At 48.9% G+C, this 6938-nt stretch overlaps 1 protein-coding gene across 1 annotated transcript in view; it reads right to left on the bottom strand.

The window, feature by feature from the left end:
- FNDC1 (fibronectin type III domain containing 1) overlaps positions 1-6938 on the bottom strand; it is an 81746-nt gene that overhangs the window by 52411 nt on the left and 22397 nt on the right. The gene's annotated exons all lie outside the window — the stretch shown is intronic.

Raw genomic sequence — 6938 nt, 5'->3', positions numbered from 1 at the left:
CCCTTGTCTGGTCTCGCCCGTCTCTGTCTTACTGTCTGCCCATCCCTCTCCTTATCTGAGGGATTTTACCTTTTAAGACTAAGAGGCCCTAAGCAATGGTTGCCAGGCTGCCTTCTCAGCATCGCCTCCCGGCATAGCACACACACCTTCCCCCACCGCTCCCACCTCCAGCCTCCACACCACGCGGCAGGAAGCTGAGACGCCTGCCTACAGGCAAGGGAAGAGGCCCCTCCAGGTAACGGAAGAGGCTCCTCCAGGTAAGGGAAGAGGCCCCTCCAGGTAAGGGACGAGGCCCCTCCAGGTAAGGGAAGAGACCACTATAGTTAAGGGAAGAGACCCTTACAGGTAAGGGAAGAGGCCCCTCCAGGTAAGGGAAGAGAAGCCTAGGTCTTACATGAGTCTTCCAGAAGGCCCAATAAATCACATCCTTTCCCTTGCTTGAGTACTGAACTGATAGGAAATGCCAGAACAGTCATTTGTGGGGGCTGAAAACCTTATGACAGTGGTAAGAAGCAAGCTGGGGAACATAGGGCAAGTATGCTTTACACGGAACCCAGAATTAGGCTCTCTGCTCAAGGAGCCCTGGGCCCTGCATGTGCTCTCTGTGGCCTGGCTTCTCCACAGGGGCAGAGATGAAGGGCCCAGCCATGCTTACCCCATGCTTCTTCCAACACACCAATGAGAGAAGCAGGAAGCAGGGGTGAGACAGCTCTGGGCACTGTCTCCACAGGCAGGAAGCATCAGGCCCGAGGGATAAATCAATAAGCCGTGCCCCTCACAGAGCCAAGCCTATGGCCGCTATCCAGGCTTATGGATGAATAAGGCCTGCAAAGATCAGGACTCTCCCTCCAGGCTAGAACAAGCACATAATCTCTCCCCATCACAGCAAAGGTTCCCATCAGCATTCCCTGGCCAGTGCTTCCTTTACCCAGTAAGGAGTGGACAAAAGGGAGGATGGCCTGAGTGATGGTTAATACTGAGTGTCAACTTGATTGGATTAAAGGATACAAAGTATTGGCCAGGTGTGGTGGCTTATGCCTGTAATTCCAACACTTTAGAGGCTGAGGTGGGTAGATCATCTGAATTCAGGAGTTCGAGACCAGCCTGGCCAACACGGTGAAACCCCATGTCTACTAAAATTACAAAAATCAGCTGGGTGTGGTGGCATGTGCCTGTAATCTCAGCTACTCGGGAGGCTAAGGCAGGAGAATCACCTGAACCCAGGAGGCGGAGGTTGCAGTGAGCCAAGATTATGCCACTGCACTCCAGCCTGGGCGACAAAGCAAGACTCCGTCTCAAAAAAAAAAAAAACAAAAAAAAACAAAACTTGTCCTCTCAATTAGTATGGAATCATAAAGTCTGAGACCCAGGTAAAACCTTTTTTATTTTTTATTTGACCTTCTTATCTTATAAATAAGGACATAAAACTCTAACAATTGAGTGACTTGCCCAGGGTCACACACTTAATAACTCATAATCTATCCTGAATCCAAAATTGCTAATGCCTCACTCCAGACTCTCTGACCAAGGCTCCTGTTGCAGCTTTAATCATTTCAAGAATAAAAATGTGGCAATCTGGCCTATTTCTAGTACTGATAGTTATAATATCAGGTAGGACCTAGGTCAGTTAACGGAAGTGACACTAAGATCCTAAGGGGAGCTGAGAGCACGCACTCTCTCCTTCAGGCACTGTACATGTTCAGATGGCAGCAGGAAATCATTCTTTTGTCTTTACAGGCATGTTGTGCTAAACATGAAAGAAGACTTGTGTTCAAAATTCTCATACAGAGGGACTGTTTATGGAGAGTGAGCTGCTGTAGAAGAATCAGAGGTTTCAAGGGAAGAGGATAATATTTGACAGCCTGCTCTCTACAGAGAGAAAGCGGGTGATACTCTAGCCATAAATGAGTAAATTATTTATACAGAGGCACTCGGCATTCACCTCTTATTCTACCAGAAGATTTTTTAAATGTGTGTTTTATAAAAGGGAGGGAATAGTTTGTAACACTTGAATACACAGAACATTAAACTAAGCTTCTATACGGAGGAGTCACTTCAGATCTGTTCGTTACTCGGTGCTGTTGACGACAGAATCTCGCCAGAAGTAAACAAACAAACAAACAAAAATAGCCATTCAACCTCACAGTCCAGGGACACACGTAAGTAAGTAAACAGGGAAAGCAGTGTCCCATCATTTCTCAAGAACCACCAAGAAAAGAATAACTTCCCACAACTGAAATTTGTATGTGCCTTCAATGTATTTCCTAAAGTTCTGAGATTTTTTTTTTAATGCCCAGATTTCATGATTTGTTACACTCTCGAAACTAATCTTGGCCCAAGGTTACCATTAAGAAAAAGTTTTACTCTGCAGTAAACACAATGACAGCTCTCCCCTGTGCTAAGCTTCTCACGTGCACTTCTTCTTTGAGTCTTAACAAGGCCCTGCGCAGAAGCTACTGTTGTTGTCTTCACTTCACAGACAAGGGTAACAGGCCCACCCAGGTCTGCAGGCACCAAAGCCTGACTCTCAATTACTGCAGATGAGGAGGGGCGGGTGCAGAGCTGAACAGGCCGCGGACACCCAGCAAGCTGTCTCTTCCTCATAGAGATATGATGAACATACAATGGTGTCAAGATGACCTCTTTCTGTGCCCCCGATTACTGAATAAAGAGGGAAATGGGCCAGATGAGGTGGCTTACATGTGCAATCCCCAGCATTTTGGGAGGCCAAGGTGGGTTGATCATCTGAGGTCAGGAGTTCAAGGCCAACCTGGCCAACGTGGTGAAACCCCGCCTCTACTAAAAAACTCAGAAATTAGCTGGAGATGGTGGCAGGTGCCTGTAGTCCTAACTACTTGGGAGGGTGAGGCAGGAGAATCACTTAAACCTGGGAGGTGGAGGTTGCAGTGAACCGAGAGTGCGCCACTGCACTCCAGCCTGGGTGACAAAGTGAAACCCTGTCATAAAAAAAAAGAGAGGAAATGAAATTCCCAAAATGGTTCCAACATCATCAGCCCAGCGACCCCAGGAACCCCCAGTCAGTGCCACCACATTTGCCCACTTTCCGACCTCAAGTGTGTAATGGACGTGGCACAAATGCCCTCCCCCACTCCCACAGCTCCTTGGTGACTTGTAGAAGGAAGTCCCTTGCTCCCTCTCGGCTCCCCATCCTGCAGCCTCCTCTCCCCTGACAGTTCCACGGCCCCTCCAGCTGCAAGTCTTTGCCCAAATGCCACCTTCTCTGTGGGGCCTCCTTTGACAGTCAGTTCAACACTGGGGCCTCCCTGGGATCACGTCTGATGCACGAGATGCCAGTAAGACATGTTTAGTGACAGAGAGTGGCTCAGAGAGCGGCTCTCCGCTGCAGGACATAAGGCCCACCCCTCAAGGTTCCTTAGCATGTGACCACTCTCTGTAGTACCAAGGGTTCTGTGGCCTCTCTGGTATAAACAGTTTGAAAATCCCATGCAGGATAAGTGGGTAGACAGGCTTCCCATGACATGGCAGGTCCATTCCAACACCTTCAGGAAAATCCACTTCAGCCCCATCCTGCACCACCTTTTCCCCATGATGGGGCAAGCTTCCAGGAGCCCTCCTCCTCACAGTGACCTCTTACATCATTCACGGTAGCAAGTCTAGTGCTTTTTACATGTGAAAATTTAAGAGCTAACTCATTTTACCAGAAGCCCAAGAGGCTGTCCTGTCCACCCAGGTGGTGACCAGAACCCACCAAGATCTCAGATCCAATATTTGCTCATGTTCAGGCAGCAAAAAACATCCTTCCACCATGTTCAGGTGAGCCAGCAGTTCACTACTGAAGAAATAAAAACAACGACAACAACAACAGATCCAGTCAGTTGAAAAACTTATCGATGCTAAGTGACACTTTAGTGTGCGCCATTCCCAAAAGGCTCAGAACAAAGCGAGCTGTCCGTTGAAACAAAGCTCCTCTGCAGCAGCGGAGATGCAAAAACAGGGACTCTATTCTCCTGCTGATATGCCGGGCAGAATTTGACCCGCATCACCAAAGTAGAGCCAGCTTACCTGTGTCGGGTGGCTCAGGAAGGAATGACTGAAGGGTATACAAATTATTCTGTGGCATCAGGGGTTGAGTCTCTAATTTGAGGTCTTGCTGCTAATACTAAAGTCATGCTTGGCAAAGGACATCCAGCTTGAGTTTCTCCTTTTGCTTCCTGCATTCCCTTGACATTTCACGTGCTGCTGCAGCAGAGGGGTGGCTGGTCTCCTTTGTGCTTGAATAGGTCTGGAGTCTGTACTCTGGGCTGGCTTTGACGCTGTGCCTGGCTGTCTCTCTCAGCTGCCTATGCTACCATGTGGAGACCACACAAAGGCACAAAACTCCATGCGGCCAGCCCGTGCCTGGAACACCCAGCCCGCCCGTACCTGGAACACCCGCCAGGCAGCAGAGTTCCTCCAAGACAGTCTTCAGCAGGTGGCTGAACAGCTACAAACAGAATAGGGACATCCTGGACTGTATCAGGGAAGGGATCTGATGTGACCATCCACCCAATGTCTCCGCCAGATCAAATCCAAACTGCTGACATGTGGAGTAGAATTTGGCCTGCATCACCAAAGTTGAGCCAGCTTACCTGGACCCAGGGAGCTGGCCTCAGAGGTCCTGAAGAGCACAGAGCTGCTTATCCAGGCTCCTAAATGCATGACGGTACCTTCTGCAGAGTTAGGAGCTCTCAGAGCGCCTAGGAGTGTGGTCTCGCCAGGCTTCCGTCCAAGCCAGTGCTCTGTTTCCACGCAGCTGCTGCCCACCTCAGCTGTTTCCGGAGCACCGTTTCTGTCTGTGCAGACCAGCAGCTCTCCTCCTAGGCAACTCTCCCCTCTCCTCCTTTACCACGCCCTTGTCTGGTCTCGCCCGTCTCTGTCTTACTGTCTGCCCATCCCTCTCCTTATCTGAGGGATTTTACCTTTTAAGACTAAGAGGCCCTAAGCAATGGTTGCCAGGCTGCCTTCTCAGCATCGCCTCCCGGCATAGCACACACACCTTCCCCCACGGCTCCCACCTCCAGCCTCCACACCACGCGGCAGGAAGCTGAGACGCCTGCCTACAGGCAAGGGAAGAGGCCCCTCCAGGTAACGGAAGAGGCTCCTCCAGGTAAGGGAAGAGGCCCCTCCAGGTAAGGGACGAGGCCCCTCCAGGTAAGGGAAGAGACCACTATAGTTAAGGGAAGAGACCCTTACAGGTAAGGGAAGAGGCCCCTCCAGGTAAGGGAAGAGAAGCCTAGGTCTTACATGAGTCTTCCAGAAGGCCCAATAAATCACATCCTTTCCCTTGCTTGAGTACTGAACTGATAGGAAATGCCAGAACAGTCATTTGTGGGGGCTGAAAACCTTATGACAGTGGTAAGAAGCAAGCTGGGGAACATAGGGCAAGTATGCTTTACACGGAACCCAGAATTAGGCTCTCTGCTCAAGGAGCCCTGGGCCCTGCATGTGCTCTCTGTGGCCTGGCTTCTCCACAGGGGCAGAGATGAAGGGCCCAGCCATGCTTACCCCATGCTTCTTCCAACACACCAATGAGAGAAGCAGGAAGCAGGGGTGAGACAGCTCTGGGCACTGTCTCCACAGGCAGGAAGCATCAGGCCCGAGGGATAAATCAATAAGCCGTGCCCCTCACAGAGCCAAGCCTATGGCCGCTATCCAGGCTTATGGATGAATAAGGCCTGCAAAGATCAGGACTCTCCCTCCAGGCTAGAACAAGCACATAATCTCTCCCCATCACAGCAAAGGTTCCCATCAGCATTCCCTGGCCAGTGCTTCCTTTACCCAGTAAGGAGTGGACAAAAGGGAGGATGGCCTGAGTGATGGTTAATACTGAGTGTCAACTTGATTGGATTAAAGGATACAAAGTATTGGCCAGGTGTGGTGGCTTATGCCTGTAATTCCAACACTTTAGAGGCTGAGGTGGGTAGATCATCTGAATTCAGGAGTTCGAGACCAGCCTGGCCAACACGGTGAAACCCCATGTCTACTAAAATTACAAAAATCAGCTGGGTGTGGTGGCATGTGCCTGTAATCTCAGCTACTCGGGAGGCTAAGGCAGGAGAATCACCTGAACCCAGGAGGCGGAGGTTGCAGTGAGCCAAGATTATGCCACTGCACTCCAGCCTGGGCGACAAAGCAAGACTCCGTCTCAAAAAAAAAAAAAACAAAAAAAAACAAAACTTGTCCTCTCAATTAGTATGGAATCATAAAGTCTGAGACCCAGGTAAAACCTTTTTTATTTTTTATTTGACCTTCTTATCTTATAAATAAGGACATAAAACTCTAACAATTGAGTGACTTGCCCAGGGTCACACACTTAATAACTCATAATCTATCCTGAATCCAAAATTGCTAATGCCTCACTCCAGACTCTCTGACCAAGGCTCCTGTTGCAGCTTTAATCATTTCAAGAATAAAAATGTGGCAATCTGGCCTATTTCTAGTACTGATAGTTATAATATCAGGTAGGACCTAGGTCAGTTAACGGAAGTGACACTAAGATCCTAAGGGGAGCTGAGAGCACGCACTCTCTCCTTCAGGCACTGTACATGTTCAGATGGCAGCAGGAAATCATTCTTTTGTCTTTACAGGCATGTTGTGCTAAACATGAAAGAAGACTTGTGTTCAAAATTCTCATACAGAGGGACTGTTTATGGAGAGTGAGCTGCTGTAGAAGAATCAGAGGTTTCAAGGGAAGAGGATAATATTTGACAGCCTGCTCTCTACAGAGAGAAAGCGGGTGATACTCTAGCCATAAATGAGTAAATTATTTATACAGAGGCACTCGGCATTCACCTCTTATTCTACCAGAAGATTTTTTAAATGTGTGTTTTATAAAAGGGAGGGAATAGTTTGTAACACTTGAATACACAGAACATTAAACTAAGCTTCTATACGGAGGAGTCACTTCAGATCTGTTC

Source organism: Colobus angolensis, unplaced genomic scaffold (genome assembly GCF_000951035.1).
Source record: "Colobus angolensis palliatus isolate OR3802 unplaced genomic scaffold, Cang.pa_1.0 Scaffold35, whole genome shotgun sequence".
Taxonomy (NCBI): domain Eukaryota; kingdom Metazoa; phylum Chordata; class Mammalia; order Primates; family Cercopithecidae; genus Colobus; species Colobus angolensis.
Note: the sequence above shows the minus strand (reverse complement) of the source record. Positions and strands in the feature narration are given on the sequence as shown.